We start from the raw sequence: 18655 nt of genomic DNA, 5'->3' as shown, positions 1-18655 counted from the left end.
ATACAGGACTCGGTCCTTGATTCAATGTGCTTTCACTCTTAGCTTTGATCCTTGATTCAGTTAGTTTTCACTCTTAGCTTCGATCCTGGATTCAGTTTGTTTTCACTCTTAGCTTCAATCCTTGATTCAGTTTGTTTTTACTTCTCACCAGTGTTCTCGAATGGCTCCTTCATTAATTCCCCCGTGCCAGGAGCCCCCACGCTGGGTGCCACTTGATCCAGCCCACGGATCAATCTGTGGGGTGTACCTGGAGGGGGAACGGGGATGAAATAGAGATGGGGGTAGACAAAGAGAGATTGAAGCAAGTTGAAGAGTCCAATCAAGCCTCATTTATTCAGGAAGTGATCACATCTTTTATAGGCCAAGGGCAGGCTGGTGGGACTGGAAGAGGCTATGGGGATGAATACAACAGGATCATTATCACATCCGGGTACATGATGTAAGCAGGAGAAGATTATGGTTAATGTAGGCAGATGCATTATATGCCCACAGAAAAGAGGCAGGGAGGCAGCAATGGGGCGGTCATGCTGCTCCCTACACTTATAAATGAATTAATGTAATCTAGGAAGATATATCAAACTTGAAAAATTAATAACTGTTACAGAAGAGTAAGCCCACTCTGTGGAATCACAGAAAGAAGAGGGTACACTCTATCTGTAGGAATATGGACTTGGCTCTTTGTGAGAACCAAAGAAACTTCATTTTATTTTTTAGACTTCATTTTGATCAGTACTTAGACTTTAAAATGATCTTTTACCACATTTCCCTAGAACAGCCCCCTCCCTAGACAACCATAAAACCCACAAAGGAGGGAATAATTTTAAAACACAGTGTCTGGATAACCTGTGGCCGCATCCTGAATGACAAACTAGCCAGAAGTTTGGAAAGAGTCTTGTGCTATTCCAATGAAATGATGTTTTAATGTGGTCTCCATAGTAACCAAGGGCTCTTGTGATCTCTCAAAGAATGCATTTAAGGTAAGGTAAAACAAAGACTCAGCATCAGAAGCCTCAGCTGACCAGCTGTCCTGCTGTCTGTTGGATATTTGAATAAACTAGCTTGTTTCTTAATTTTCAGTCTCCTGTGAATGAGTTTCACACTTTTGCCACAGCATCTTTATTTATGCGCCCTTGGTCACTTATAAATACATTTTTCATGATGTCTTGTATTTATTATCAAATATCTATGAATGTATTTACCTCTAGTCCTTATGTAGAACAATTAAAACTCACAGGTTTTAGTGCCATACATTGAAATATCCCAGAGTCACAAATGTGTTAAAAGGGAAGAAGTATGCATTTTAATTTAGCGTAAATTTAAAGTGATCTTAGGATTTTTAATATGACATATTTTTATTATTTTTTAAAAGCAAACAAAAGGTATAATGTGCCTATAAACTTATAGCCACTTTTGTGTTCAATAAAAATTATGCACATTTTCTAATATGTAAATATTTGCTTTGGCCTTTCTTTTTTTGTCTTTCTTTCTTTCTTCTTTCTTTCTTTCTTTCTTTCTTTCTTTCTTTTTCTTTCTTCTTTCTCTTTCTTTCCTTCTTTCCTTCATCCCTTCTTCCCTTTCTTTTCTTCTTCCAACTTCTCCTCTACCCTTTCCTCCTTTTTTGTCTCTCTGTCTCTGTCTCTGTCTCTGTCTCTGTCTCTCTGTAGTACTGGGCATTGAATAAGTGCAACACTTACCACTTAACAGGCAACTGCTTTGCCTGAGCTACATTCTTAGTCTTTTTAAGTTTATTTTTATTTTGAAAAATAATTTTATTAAGCTACTCAAATTGATCTTGGGATTGTAGTCTTTTTGCTTCTACTTCACGCATATCTGTGTGTTTTTAAAAATTTATTTTATTTCTTTAAACTGATAAATACTTTAGATATTTATTAAATACAGTACACTATTTTGAAGTCTATTTTAAATAACCTTGTTCAGGTTAAATAATATATAAATTACTTCTCAAATACATTTTTTGTGAGAATACTGAAAATTTAATTGCAATAATTTTCTCAAATGAACCACCTTATCTATTGACACTATATTATACAAGATCTTTGGAATTTATTCCTCTTCATTAGCTGAAAATTTTTATTCTTTGACCAACATTTTCATAACACTATTTTCCATGACTTCTTAAATATCCTAAAAGCAATTTCTAAAATTTCAACATCTAAAATCTATTTCCCAAGCGCCTTATAAATTCCATTCTACTTTTTACTTCTAAGAATTTTTTTCAGGTTTTACATATATAAGATCATATAGTGCCTAACTTTCTGTGTCTTCATTATTTCATTAAATGAAGTGTCCTCCAGGACACTTGTTGCTGATGGTAGGCTTCCCTTATTGTGCCAGGCATTATCATCATTTGAAACACTTATGTTGATTCTGTATCTTAGATATTGTGAATAATGATACAGTAACTACATAATTGAATCCATCTTTCTGATTTACTTATTTCATTTCCTTTGTATATATAGCCCATGGTAAAATTGCTAGGTTATATGACAGATATTTTTTTTTAATGGTTTGAGGAGATTCCATCCTGCTTTTCATAGTGAACTATACTAATAAAGTTCCCACTAACAGTGGAATATCCACTTATCATTTTGATCTATTTGATAATAGTCATAGAGGTGTGAAATGATATGTCATCAAGATTTTAATTTGAATTTCTACGAGGATTATTCATTTGAAGAATTTCATAAATCTGATAGCTATTTGTCAGTTTTGCAAATGACAGATAAATATCCAAAGAATTCTTTGTTATCTTTGTTATTTGACTTTCTCTTACAGTATGTTCAATAAATACTTTTGCAATCGCTTTGTAAATATTTTCTCCCATTCTGTAAGTTTGCTTTCCATAATAATGATCGTTTCTTTGACATTGCAGGTGTACTTTAGCTTGATATAATACTCTTTTATCAAGTTTTTATAATTTCATGCTGCACTTTTGAGGCTCAAATCTATAAAATGATAATTTTAAAACTTGCCCAGGTCAAAGTCAGGAAGTTTTGTATCTGTGTGTTTTGTAGTTGTAGTTGTATAATTTCACCTCTGTCATTCACACCATTAATTCATTCTGAGCCAATTTTTTATATATGGCATGAGCTAAGATCTTATTACCTCATTTTGCATGTGACTTTCCAGTTGGCCCAGTGTGAACTACTAGAAAGCCTGCTCTTTAAACATTTATGTTCTTGATATCTTTGTTTAAAATCAATTGACCAAAAGGCCACATTTATCTTTGGGCTATTCTGTTATATTTTTGTGTCACTTTTTATGGATTTGATACTACTTAATTTTTTTTCCCTGTAAAAATGCCTTGGAATTTTGATAAGAATTGCTTTGAATAAGAAGATTGTTCTTGGGTACTATGAGCATTTTAGAAATATTAGTTCTTCCAGTCCATGAATACAAGGCATTTTTCAAATTTGTATCACTTTCAGTTTCTTAAAAGTTTCTGTGTACAAGCCTTTCATCTTGTTGTATAACTTATACCTTGTTATCTAGTTTGAGTAGAATTATTTTCTTGCATAATAATTTGGATAGTTTGTTGTGTATGTTTGGAGAACTAATAACTTCTTGTATATTGGTTTTATATCCTGAAATGTTACAGAACTTGTTAGTTGTAACAGCTTTTTCTTAGAGTACATACATAAAGATGTTAATTTAAAAAAAAAAAAAAACATGTAATTTCTTTCCAAAGTTTATGCCTTTCATTTTTTTCTCTTGCCTAACTTTCTCTTTCTTGAACATCTAATCCTGTATTGAATACAAGTAGCAAGCTTGGGCATTTTTGTCTTTTTCCTCATATTAAAGGAAAAACTTTCATCTTTCTCTGTTGAATACAATGTTAGCTCTGATTTCTTATACTGTATATAACTTTATTGTGTTGAAGTATGTTCTTTCTATAACAAATGTGTTAACAGTTATTATAATGAAAGAATGTTGCATTTTATCAAATAATTATTCTGTATCTAATGAGATGATCACATGCAATTTGTTTTTCATTCTGTCAAGGTGGCATATCACTTCTATGGATTTGTATAGGCAAAATGATTTTTGCATCCTGACATATATTTTACCTAAAATATTTGTAGAATTCAGGGGTGAAATCATTAAATCCTTCCTGGTAAGCAGCCATGCATGAGCGAGCAGTGGGAGAGCCAGGAAGAAAACAAGTCAGTGCCTCCTGAGATCCAGCCACGTTGGAATTTAGGAGACTGAGCGAGAAAGCACAGGCTCCCATTCCTGGTAAGTGGCCATGGTGTGAGCAGGAAGCAGGCAAACCAGGGAGAGTTCTCTCCCTGGAGTCAGTGTCTCCCTGGAGTCTACTGGCAGGCAGGCTAAGGATCAAACATCCCATCCCCCACCCCCTCCCCTCCATTTAGCAACTGAATGGTGTTGAGGACAGCTGGCATTGATAGCAACTAAGGCACATAAAGTAACCCCATTCTGGTATTGTTTGGTTGATTATACTGACCTGGGGCCAGAGGTCTGAGCATCTTTTGGGAGGATGACCACATGCAATATAGAAAATATGGGGATTTCCTTCTACTCTTTGAAGACAAAGATTATTTTTACTGTTTTACTTTTTTGCTCTATTCAATATTCTGCTTTGATAGGTTTTATAATGTTCTGTTTTTGGTTTGATTTGGCTATACCCAATTGAATGAACAACTATTGTGAAGATACCAAGATATACTAGTAGTTATTACTGTTTCCTGGTATCCTGCTCTGAACTTCTGTACCAGTTTCATTGCATTATCTTGTTGTATTTTACCACCTTCAAAAAAAAAAAAAAAAAAAAAAAGAAAGAAAGAAAGAATCATTAAATCATTATTTTGTCTTGCCTAGAGATATTTTCATCTTTGTTTAAAACTTCATATTCCTCATTGATCTTCTCAGGTATCCAATTTCTTCATGATTCAGTATTGCTAGGTTTATATATCTAGGTGTTTATCATTTTTTCTAGATTTTATAGTTTTCTGCCCTATTAATATTCATAGTAATAAGCCTTTGTATTTCTGCAGTTCTAACTATAGTACCTCTTTCATTTCCATTTTCATTTCTTGAGTCCTTCTTTCTTTCTTTGTCACATTAAAATTTTCTCAACTTTATCTTTCTAAACACAAAACTTTAGACTTGTAAACTGATTTATGCTTTTTCTAACCACTACTACCAAAACTCTCACTTTTATTGATTTATTTTTATTATTTAATTTAATTAATCAATTAATTAATTTTTTGGGGAACAGAGTCTTGCTTTGTATTGCAGGCTGGCCCTGAACTCATTCAGCCACCCAAGATGGCCTGGAAGTCTCAATCTTTCTGCAACAATCTCCCAAGTGCTGGAACTGTAGGCATGCGCCACCACACTCCCATTGTTTCTTCTGTTGATGGTCATTTACTGTTTCTTGACCACTGCAAGCTAATTTCTACAAAAAGTCTTTCAATATTGGAAGTTTTTAAAGCACCACAACTCTTGTTTGCATCACACACACACAGTTCCCATGGTTAGTTCTTTTTCATGTTTTAATATAGGATTACATTTGACCTGCTCTGGGAAATATTTCCTGCCCAGGGCTCTGAATGAAATTTCTCTCTGCAGCTGTTAATTTCAGTGTAAACACATTGTTTCCTGTATGCCATTAATCAATATTAAAGTATTTACAATTTGCTTACCTGTTTCTATAGGTTTTCATATTCTTCCTCTGTTTTTTTATGATATAAACTAAAAAGGGTAAGAAAACTGTACTTTTTTCTTTTTTGTATGTGTTGTAAGCACACCACCATCAAGAATACCTGCTAAACATTAGATAGCAAATATCAAGTTATATAACAAATATCCAGTAATTATTTAATTAGCAGATTATGGATGAGTTTATCAAATGTTTAAACTAAATATGATGGCCAAGTTATAAAGATTTTGTAATTTTCTGATAAAAGTGAAGAACTTAAGTGATCTCTTTAAAAACAAAAAACAGATTTAGAAATTACTAAGATTTCATCATTGATAGATATAACACAGGAAGTAGTATCTATAGTATCTTAAAAACACTACATTGAAGAGGATGCTCCACCATGTGAGGTAGAGGCAGAGAAGAAATATATTACAGAGAACATAACATGTCTAATTAGACACACATTTTGATAAAATGCTAGTTATCATCCAAGAGCATAAATCAAATGGATATTTAGATTTATAAATAAGAACTCAGACTGGAGCAATAGATAGACAATATTAGAATTTTTCACTAATAAATGATTACTAAAATTGACAAAACAGTTAGATATTTCAGAATGTGAGCCAAAAAGCAAAGCAAAACAAACAAAACAAAAACTCCAAGGAAACAAACAAGGAAAAAAAAAAAAAAAACTCCCCAAAGAACAGAAAAAAAATAATACAGTGTACATCAGAAGGAAAAGGAAAGAGAAAAATTTAAAAACTAATATGAAAATTACAACTGGCAAAATATTGCCCAAAATGTCAGAGGCAAATGTAGGAGTTAGAGTTAGCTATTAATAAAAGATGGATCATATGTTGCACATTTTAAATGCAATACTTCCTTGCAAAAGTTATGATCACTCAAGATCAGCTTGCGCCAAATTCTTTGCTTTTTTGTCTCCTCTGAGTTGAATTCAGCTACCTGACTTCTGGGATCTTTCCTTTGGTGCTTGTTCATTTGCATATCTGGTGGTCAAGGAGCTTTCTTGGAGCACTCAACTCACTCTTCCTGAGGAAAGTCTTCAAATCCAGCAATGAAATTGACATCTCTGCCTCAGAAACTTTCTAAATCAATAGGAAAGATAAAACAAATCAAATCTTGCCAGTTTAACTAAAAATAGACATTTTTCATTTTTTTGTCTTAATAGCTTAATCCTATTATACAGCTTTGAGACAAGACACAAGAGAATCTGTACCACTTAGTACATTTTCAATGTTAGTACTTAAAATAGCTGTGTTAAGAGGCAAGCAGGGAACATTTTCTTTACATCTCAAATGCCAAGTTCCAATTTCAGATTTCAAGATAACCCTAGGAATACTCTGATTGATATTAATTACTAGCACCAGCAGTGGATAAGTGCTATCAGTTGAGTTCATGCTTTGTTGAAGCAGCAAAGTCCAATCCGTTATCCCGTGATAAAAGATATGCCCTTTCAAATAACAAATTGACCCATGGTCTGATGATATCTCACGGTCTGATACATTCCTTATGGATTCATGTTGTTGGAGTCACTATGAGTGGTATATCACAGTCTAGGTCTAGAGGCTTTTGTCAAATAACCTTCATGGAATTTCTTAAATTCTAACATTTCCAATTCACATATAAGCACTTAGTTTAATATTACACTAGGGTATCTGTTCTCTTTCTTTGTCCTTGAAGCATATATTAAGTAACAAATGTACTTAATGTTATTTAAAAAACTTTTTTGAAAGGCTCCCTTATGTATCATAGATTATTGCCTGGATTATATTTCTCGATGATGCCATTGATTGGCTAAGTTTTGGATTATTATGTTTAACTCTCATTTCCACTGACATAATTCTAGCATAGAACTGGAGGATTCCAGATCTCCTTTTTGGTCCATCCTATCTGTCACCTCTGTCTGCTAAACTATTACACAGGCTCCAGAGTACTCTCCCTTTGAACATTTCTCAGTGTTAAAAAGAACTTAACATTGTGACTAATACATAGCAGATATTTAAATACCTTTAGGTTTAATTACTGATAAGAAAATGATATAGGAAGTTAAAAAGTCTAATACAGTTCAAAATTGAATTTGTCCCAATATGCTAAATTCAGAACACTGCAGATCCAACTTGAAAATTTCAAGCCAGATTCTTTGATTAGGAAGTGTTGAATACATTTTCCTCTCTAAGTAAGAGGAAAACTTTTTCTTCATTTCACTTAAACATTTGACCAATTTCAAGGAATGCCAAAACTTCGTTTTAACACTCTTTTTCAGAAAAATAATTTTGAGAAAGAATTAAATGTAATCTTCCTGAGCAGTGTTATTTAAACTCTAGAAATCTAAGAAATTAATATACTTTATTTATATTTGTTAAAATAATATAAATTGAGATAATTGTTATTTTTCCAAACTCCTTCACCTAAGTGCCATCAAGTAGAATGATTCCAATTTATGCAATATGAGCTATGTGTGAAGAAGTGATGAACTGCTGTAGGACTACATGCTACCATAGTGAGACGAAGAAAGGAAAAATAAGTAGAAAACTAGAAAACCTCTAGACTGACAAAATTATGCAATTCTGACATTTTGCCAAACATAAAAATATACATTTTACACATTATCAAATTTAATCAGTAAAATTTGAGATTATATTCAATATATAAAAGGGAAACCCGAAATTGCAAGATGCCAAATCACTTTTTAAAGACACACAGAAAGTTAGAAAATACATTTAACTCAGAAGTGATAAAAGCTGATCTTAGACTTTTGCAATCCAATAATATAGTCACAGGTTCATGTCAGGACAGTTTGCGACTGGTAGGTTCTCAGTATGTATTACAGAGTTGATTTTCACTTCATAACATACTTAAAGTATTTTAACATACTAGAATGATACTGCCTAGAATCTTCTTGTGTCAAAAATCACTCAAAATACGTGTGATTTCTGCATTTTATAAGATTGAATACTACATTCGAGCCTCCATAACTCTAAGTACGTCTGTGTAATGCATGACATTAATGTGTACAAAATGTGAACTGCATAGAAACTTTAAAATATGCAAATAGAACATTTTCTGATTTAGTTCAATTTGAAAATTACTATGACTTGCATTTGGCAATTATTATCTACAAAGATAAACAGAAAGTATACTGTATTAAGTATTTGAACCAAGTTTAAATTCTCTTGGTTTTCTTTAAAATTACTCAACCAATAAAATATAACAATAATGAAAGTGGTTTGGAAATTCATACAGAAAATCTGAAAATAAAATTAGATACATGAAAAAAATTCTTAAACATTTGGAAAATGCTTTGTATATTCTCATTTATAGTAAATTATTTCAAAATGTTTTTAAGCACAGTTATGAAATTACTAGAGTGGTGTTCGCAATAGGGTCAGAACACACTGGTAGGAATCCAGAGTGTTAGCATCTCTCTCCTACCTTAAGCAACTCAGGAAGCTTGCAGTATATCTATTCTAAGTGTTGTTTCCAGTATAAGAGCAATAGTAGCTTGCTGTATAGACTCTCTCTGGCTCTCTCTCTTTCTCTCTGTCTCTCTAGCTCTGTGTGTGTGTGTGTGTGTGTGTGTGTGTGTGTGTGTGTGTTTGTGTGTGTGTATGTGAGTGTGTGTGTCTGTGCGTCTGTGTGGGTCTGTATGTTTGTCTTTTACTGGGAATAGAGCTCAAAGCCTTCAAATATCAACAAAACAAGGTCCCACTAAGTTACTAAGTTGCTTTGTGCTTTTTAAGGTGCTGAAACTTGTTATCTTCCTGCCTCAGTATCCCACAGTTTGGGGATTATAAACATGAGCCGCCACTTTCAGTTTGGACTGTGAGTTTTAAAGGAATGGATTGTATGAAGCAATTTCTTTGTAAAAAGTAGGGAATAGCAGAGTATCTTGCTAGATGATCAATAGGTATTGCTTTCCAAATCATTAAAGTTATGGTTTTCGCAATTTTCTAGTTTTTATATAATTTAGAAATCTATTCTGTAATATCACTAATGATTTATCTAACATGTAATAATTGCACGAAAAATGCATCATCTCTTCTTGATCTCCAATCATTAAAAATAATCATTGTAAAAAAAGAATATAGCATGAGAATAAACACTTTTTTTCTAATTCTTTTTTATTACTTTCTTCTTTCTTGCTTCTTTATTTCTTTTGTTAACTTTCTTTCTTTCTTTCTTTCTTTCTTTCTTTCTTTCTTTCTTTCTTTCTTTTCTTTCTTTTGTAGTAGGGATTGAATGCAATATCTTCACACAGACCTACATTGTTATCCCTTTTAATGACTGATTGTTTGATGGATGAAATGTTATCTGAAGATAAGGTCTCACTAAGTTATGAAGTTGTCCAATCTGGGTCAAAACTTGTTATTCTCCTGCATAAACCTCCCAGATATGAGTACTACCACACCAGGTCTGTTTTTAATCCTGAACTTATTCCTCCTTACATAAGGAAAATTCATGAATTATTCCCATTATTTGCTTAAAATGACAAAACAAAACTCAACTCATATTTTGGTAAACAGAAAATTGCCGTTCTGTATAACACATATATAATGCCTGGAACAAAAGATAGTATTGGCAACCAATCTCTTCTCCTGTCCTATTATTTGGATATTTGAAGATGATGTAATAATCTCTCACTCTTCTCAGTGTTAAACCTTCAAAGTCTTTCAATAGTCACATGTACCACACTGTTTCCAGATTCTTCTTTATCTGAACACAATCAGTGGTGACAGCAACATGGTAAATTGTTAATCCCAGAGCAGAGCACAGCAATATATTATGTTCTGACCAGAGCACAATAGTGAGACTCTTCCTTTTGCTGAACACATAATGCTTTGGGTTCACACTTAATTTGACACAACATTTCAACAGCTACATAATGTGGAAGATACATCAAATAGAAGAATTTCTAGATCTTCCTGACAAGCAAGCATATTTTCAACTTATATTTATAAAACTGACTATTGGTTCAGCTATATAATTGTAGTTATTGCTCCTAAGGTTTAATGTATGAAATTAATAGATATGACAGTTCATCAGTTTCTAAGCTGTGCCTGATACTATTGCTATTGCCAATTATTGTGCTTTAGATAAGATATCATATCAGTTGTAATCAACTGTTTTCACTTCTGTAACAATTCTGGGATGCCCTGGGGTAATGAGCTTTTCACACCCCAGCACCAAAGGACTGGGAACTGAGCCAAATGCATTCCAACATTTCAATTTTAATTAATTGAGAACATAGAATCTTGGGACAAATATAATCCAAAAACCTCCCATACAAAGAAGACATTCCTGAAGAATAAACTTTGCCTAGAGAGGCCTTGGTAGTAGTGATAAAGCTAACTTACAAGCATCAATACAAGAAATGGAACTTTTGAAATAGAAAATATGCAGAAAGAAAATACAACCTCAGATCTCTGTCACACCCAGAACAAGTCCAGGAAGCAATCAACTAGAGAGAAATGGAAGATATACACCTGAATTTTCTGAAATGATAGCAATACAAGTAAAGAAACAAATCCATGAGGCTACAGAGGAAATCAGATCATAAATAATCTCTCAGAAAACAAACTAAATGGCAAAAATAATAAAAGAGTTCCTCAGCAAATCTCAGGTAGATTATAGCTTAAAAATAGGCAACCATAGGAAAATTATGGAAACTGTGAGTGATCAGTGTAGGAAAGAAATACAATGCATGAAAGGAATTCAAACAAATATCCACGAAATTAAAAATTCCATTGAAAGCTGACAACAGTGCTTGAAGGAAACTGAAGATAAACGTTCAGATCTTAAAGACAGCATTGTGGCTAGCAAACATGAAAGGAAATATCTATAAAAATACCAAAGGATCTGGAAATAAAAATTTGACATCTACAAGACAATGAATAGAAAAAATATAAGAATAATTGTCAAAGAGAAAAGACTATTTGTAGAAGTAATAGCAGAAAATTTGCTAATGTATGGAATAAAATGACATGCAGATAGCTAATTAGCCATGACCAAAATAAATCTATATGCACCTATATAATAATCAAGATCCTAGAAACTCAACACAGGAACAGAATAATAAAAGCTACTGGACAAAAAATAATAGGAAAGCCCATCAGAATAATGGTTGATTTATCAACATAAACCATTTAGTCAAGAATAGATTAAGTATTTCAAGTCCTGTAAGAAATGAACTTCCAACTCAGATCAATATATCCTGAAAAACTATCTTTAAAAACTAATACTTCCATGATAAATTAATAGATATGAAAAGTTAAATAAAGAATAACAGAATTATAATGGGGCATGTTAATACCTCATTGTCAAAAATCAATAGATCAACTAGAGACAAAATTACCAAAGATAACAAAACCAAATGTAACCTTAGTAAAAATGGACTTATTCATATTTACAGAGTGTTCCTCTAACCATTAAAATACCCATTCTTCCCAGTTTCATGTGGGACATTTTGTAAAATAGGCCATATACTAGGTCACAGAATATGCATAAGTAAATACAAAAGAATTGAAATTATCTCATGCATATTATCTGACCATAGAGAAATGAAATTGAAAATTAATGGCAAAAGAAATGACAAAAACTCCATCAATATATGGAAATTAACTTACACCCTAATGAATAATCAATGGATAGGAGATGAAATTAAAGAACATATTAAACAATAGCTACAATTATACAAACATGAAAATATAACATAGAAACCTTTGAGATGCAAAGAAAGCAGTCCTAAGAGAGAAGTACACAATGGTGAATGCTCACATAAGGAAAACAGAATGAAGCACAAATAAACAACCTAATGATGCACCTCAACCTTCTTGAAAAAGAAGAGCAAGTCAAGCCCAAAACTTATACAAGGAATGAAATTATAAACATAGAGTAGAAATTAATGCAGTTGAGATTAGAGAACAATACAAAGAATTAGGGAATGAAAGAGTTGGCACTGGTACTTTGAAAGAATAAATAAAATTAATAAACCTCTAGCCAATCTTATTAGAAAAAGAAAAGACTCAAATTCATGCAATGAAGAAAGCAAAGTGTAGAATCACTACAGATCTTGTGAAAATTAGAAGGTTATCAGTACTTAGTTCATAAATATTTACTCACAGAAGATGGAAAACAGAAAAAAATGGACAGATTACTGGATAAAAATGATTCACAAAAGCTGAATCAAGGAGATATAAAACTTTAGAATACCAGTATCAGTCAATGAAATTGAAAATGTTATTAAAAACTTATTGACAAAGAGAAGCCCAGGTCCTGATGGGTTTATTTCTAAATTCCACAGTTTTAGAGAAGATTTACTGCCAATACTCCTCAAACTCATTGATCAAATTGAATGTTCACTAACTCATTCCTGTAGGTATTACCCTAATATCAAAATCAAAGAAAGATCCACCCAAAAAAGAAAACTACAAGCAAATCTCTCTACTGAACATGGATGCAAATTTTTCATAAAATACTAACAAAAAATCCACAAGAAGTCATCAAGATTATACAACATGAACAAATGAGATTCATTCCAGGTATGCAGAGATGGTTTAACATATGCAAATCAGTACATGGAATATAAAATATAAACAGAGCAAAAGACAAAAATCACATGACCATCTCAATAGATACAGAAAAAGGTTTCTAACAAAGTTCAACAACATATTCATGATAAAACCCTGCAGAAAATCACAACAGATGGCCTTTATGTCAATGTAATGAAAATTATTTGTTACAAAGCAATAGCTAATATCATACTGTATCAATAGCTAATACTGTCCTTTGAGGACAAAAACTGAAAGCTTTTAGTCTAAAATCAGGAAAAAAACCAAGGCTGTCCACTATCATCATTCCTAGTCAATACAGTTATGTTTAATATTAGATGGAGCAAATAGACGAGAGAGAAATTAAAGGAGTAAGGATAGGAAAAGGAAGAAGTGAAGTTATCATTATTCACAGATGACATGATGCTCTACATAGAAGATCCCAAAAACTCCACCACCAAAAGACTTCTAGATTTAATAACCTAATTGGATTGTATAGCTGGATACAAAGTCAGTGCTCATGTATCAATAGAATTCCTATACATAAACAACAAACTCCCTGAGAGAGAAATTAGGGAAACAATACACTTCACAATTGCATTAAAAAAGAAAGAAAGAGCTATATAGAAATCAATCTAACAAAGGAACTAAAAGGTCTATGTACTGAAAAATCACAAACTCTGAATAAAGAAATCAAAGGGACCTATCAGGAAATTGAAAGATATCCCTTGCTCTTGGTTAGGAAGAACTAAAATCCTGTAAATGGCCATACTCCCAAAGGTGTTATACAGAGTTAATGCAATATCAATCAAAATACCATTAGAATACCTCACAAATCTAGAGAAAAATTTTTCCAATATTCATTTGGACCAGAAGATTCATAGAATAGCAAAATCAATCCTGGGCAACAAAGGTAAAGCAGGAACCTTCAAAATCCCTGACTTGCTATTATATTTTAAAGTTACTGTGATAAAAATCAGCATGATGCTAGCAGAATAACCAGAAACAAAAACAAATAAACAAATAAAAAAACCAGACCTGAGGATCAGTGGAAAAAATTAGAAGATATAGACACAATTACAAGCACACTTGGCAGTCTTATATTTGACAAAGGTGCCAAACACTTTCACTGGAGGAAAGATAGCTTGTTTAGTAAATTGTGCAGGAAAAAACTGACTCTTACATGCTGAACACTGAAACTACAACCACTTCTATCACTGTATACTAATCCAAAGTCAAAATGGAACAAAGATCCAAACATTAAAACAGAAACACTAAATCTACTGGAAGACAAGATAGTTAGAAACCTTGAAGACATTGTGTTAGGCAGGGAATTCATGCACAAATCTCAAACTGTACTGGAAGGTACTTCAAAGACCCAACAACTTGGATCTCATCTTATTAAGAAGTTTTTGCACTTCAAAAGAAATCACCAACAAAGTGAAAAGAAAACCCACAGAATGGGAGAAAGTTTCAGCCAACTTTCCCTCAGATAAAGGACTTCTATCTAAGAACATACAAAGAACTGAAAAAGGACTTCTATCTAAGAACATACAAAGAACTGAAAAATTCAAAGACCCAATCCAAAAATGGGCATCTGAGATGAATATGCATGTCTGAGATGGAGAAATACAAATGACAGATAAATATATAGAAGAATGTTCAACATCATTAGTCATTTGAGAAATGATAATTAAAATGGCAGTGAGTTTCTATCTCATTCCATCAAGAAATCAAACAATAACTTGCTATGGGGCTGTAGGAAAAGTGAAATCTTTTCCACTGTCCGTGTGTCATGGTTTATGTCTGTGTCCCCCACGCCTCATGAGTTTGCACTGTGTATTTGTGATTGGTTCATTGTCTAGTGCTTGGATTGATGGAATCCACAGTGCTTGGAGCACTGGAATCCACAGTGCTCCACCCACATAGGGGTGGAGCCAAGATGTGATGTAATTGCAAGAAGAAGGTGTGTCTTGCTCTTTGCTGATTCCTGCTTGCTGTTGGTGGCCGCCATGAACTGTGGCCCAGCCATGCCTGCCTGCATTGGAGCCAACTGAGTGTGTACTGAAACCTCCAAAATCTGTAAGAAATAAACCTTTCCTTTCCCAACTTGGGCATCAGGTATTTTGTCTTAGCGATGCGCATAAAGTAACTAAGACAGAATTTGGTACCGAGGAATGGGGTCATTTGCTGTGACTATACCTGGCCATGTTTTTCAAGAGGCTTTGGAAATGGCTTGTGGGCAGAGTTTGGAAATGTTTGGACATGTTGCCTGGATGCATAGAGCTAGAGCAGCTTAGGCTGTTATGGAGAGGAGATTCTGGTCAAAGCTCCAGAGACCAGAAGGCTGATAAAAAGCCTCATGGTAAAGACCAGGCTTGGGAAGTTTCTGCTGGGAGGAAGGACTGCATTGGTTGTTGGACTCCACATGATGTGTGTTATGGCTTGGCAGAAAGTTTGTCTGCATTTTGCTCCTGCCCAGAGACTTTGCCTGAGACTGAGACAACAGGCAATGGACTGATTAATCTTGAAAAAGAAATTAAAAAGCAATCAAACATTGAGGCTGTGGCATGACTATTGTTGGGGGCTTTCAGCCAGCTTTATGTTTCAAATCAAGAGCAAAGAGCTCAGCAGGATAATTTACAATGCTGTGAGTTTGGCCAGAAGGAAAATTCCAGGAAGGCTGTGGATTGTAAAGACAGAGTTGAGATTTTGATTGTTGATGGGAAACAGAGAGATAAGAAAGATGGTCCCAGGACATCCCAAGAAGCGGGTCCCCACCTTTTGCAGCCTCATGGCAAAGGTTAAAGAATTTGTTCAGAGGAGAAGGCTGCAGAGGCCACATGAGGTTCCAGAATGGCAACAGAGGCCACATGAAGTTCCAGAATGGTGGCAATGTAGAGAAGCTTTTTCTCACAACCAGGCAAACAGAGCCCTGCGATTCAGGCAACTGACCTCTACAGCCAAGAGAGAGAAAAGCCTAGCTCCTGATTCAACTGGCAGCAGACCTTGGTGGCATCCACAAGGTGCTGATTTTAGGTGCAAGGAAAATGCACAAATTCTGAGGGTAAGATGGCTTCCACCTCAATTGCAAAGGGCCTGGCAGGCCAAGCAGTGTGCCCCTGAGAAGGCAATTTGTGAAGATGTAAAGGTCAAGCAAAAGGTGCAGTCGAGACCCCAGAAGTTTGGAAAAGCCAGGAACGTGGGTGATCCGAGGAAAGCTGCAAAAAGTGAGCAGAGAGAGTTTAAGAGAAAAGCTGCCAGAGTTAAAATCGCCAGAAGTACCCTGGGGGTGGAATAACCTAAGTCTTTTGGAGCTTGTAACCAGTTTGCTTCAGATGCTAAGCATGAAAAGCTAGGACTTAATGTTTGCCTGCTGGATGCTGGACTTGCTTTGTTTCCAATGCTTTATAGTCCCCTGTTTGTAACTTTTGGAGTGCTAATGTTTATCTTGTGCCTTTGCATTTCAGAAATGTTTAACCTTGTTTCATTTGTACAGGGGCTTACAGTTAAGAGTTTGCCATATATCTTGGAGGAGACTTGGGACTTGAACTGTTCAGCAATGCTGAAACTTAGGACTTTGTCAATTCTTGGAGGTGGACTAAATGACTTTTGTATAAAGGATGTACATGAGTCCTGGGGGCCAGGGGTGGAATGTCATGGTTTATGTCTGTGGCCCCCAGGCCTCATGAGTTTGCACTGTGTATTTGTGATTGGTTCATTGTCTAGCGCTTGGATTGATGGTGTCAGTGATCCACCCACATATGGGTGGAGCCAGGATATGATGTAATTGCAGGAAGAATGTGTGTCTTGCTCTTTGCTGATTACTGCTTGCTGTTGGTGGCCGCCATGAACTGCGGACCAGCCATGCCTGCCTGCCTTGGAGCCAACTGAGTGTGTACTGAAACCTCCAAAAACTGTAAGAAATAAACCTTTCTTTTCCCAACTTGGGCATCAGGTATTTTGTCTCAGGGAGGAGCATAACGTAACTAAGACACCGTGTGAATGTAATCTGGTAAAATCACTGTGGAAACTGGTGTGGAGATTTCTCAGAAATTCAGATTGCATGTTCCATTTGACTCAGCTATTCCTAGATGAACTGAAAACATCATGCCACAGCAATATATGTGTACCCATATTGATAGTAGCACAATTTGTAACAAGTAAAGTTTGGGAAAAACCCAAATGCCAATCGACCATGGGATGGATAAAAAGTACATGGTATTTTTATACAATGAAGTCCTATTTAGCTATAAAGAGAGATAAATTTGGGATCTTTATAGGTAAATGGGTGCAACTGGAAACCATAAGGAAAAATGAAATAAAATTAGACTCACCTGTGTAAATATTGTGTTGTCTTCCTAGTGTTAAATAAGATACAAAATGTACAATAGGTATTATGAAATTGAAAGAGGAAGAAACTGCTCAAAAGTTAAGAATAACTGGAAGGGTAAATGAAAAAGAAAGAAGGAAAAAAAATTGTCACACACATACACACACGTATATATATGTGTGTGTGTGTGTGTGTGTGTGTGTATGAGAAATATATATATGATGAGAATTATTTATATATATGGATAGTTATTTACACTACTAATCTCTATTAGTTCATTAAAAACAATGGTTTAAGCTTTCATTGTTTAATCATTTTTTCATACCTATACCTTGTAATCTGAGCCACTACTTTGAAAATAATAATATGTGATATATTAACCACTGTTAATATCCTATTATTTTGTTTTGAAATTCTGTATCATCATTTCTATTCTTTTCCATTTTAAAACAAAAAAATGGATTCAGAATTTTTAAAATATGTTTTATTTTATTTTCAAGAAATAATTTTACCATTTTAAGCAAACTTTAAAATTCATAACTTGAAGAGTAAGTTATGACACTAATGCAAGACAAATCTTCGTTTCAAGAGCAATTTTCATAAAAATCAACTATGAACTCCATTCCCAACACTGTGTTAGTAAAGGTAAGATAATAATTGTTGGTTTAAACATATAATAGCTAATAATTACTTATTGTATGATTTACCGTAGTGCTTAACATTTGTGTGTGATATGATCCTGACCTTTGCCTTATGAGATCAATTTGGTAAACCATTTTGTTTTGTAGTGAAGGGAATTGAAATTAAGAAATTGTACTAAAAATAATTCTCAAGTACTTCATTAACAATGACAGAAATATTTTTAATTGAAATATAGTTTGGTTCATAAATTGAAATATAATTTAGTTCTTAGTATTTCATTCTTTATGTAGCAAATGATATAACATATTTACATCTGAGAAAATCTATATTTACATCTGAGAAAATTTTAAAATTGTGAATATGCACATAGACTCTCACATTACATATATATGTTTATTTCTATATATATATATTTTTTTTCAC

At 33.8% G+C, this 18655-nt stretch overlaps 1 pseudogene; it reads right to left on the bottom strand.

Moving 5' to 3' along the window:
* Positions 1 to 4252, bottom strand: part of LOC100725463 (poly(rC)-binding protein 2-like) — a 146398-nt pseudogene extending 142146 nt beyond the window's left edge.
* Positions 4253 to 18655: the final 14403 nt, after the last annotated feature.

This window comes from Cavia porcellus, unplaced genomic scaffold (genome assembly GCF_034190915.1).
Source record: "Cavia porcellus strain 051 isolate PalLab524CR breed Dunkin Hartley unplaced genomic scaffold, mCavPor4.1 scaffold_9, whole genome shotgun sequence".
NCBI classification, from domain to species: Eukaryota; Metazoa; Chordata; class Mammalia; order Rodentia; family Caviidae; genus Cavia; species Cavia porcellus.
This window is presented reverse-complemented; position numbering and strand designations above follow the sequence as displayed.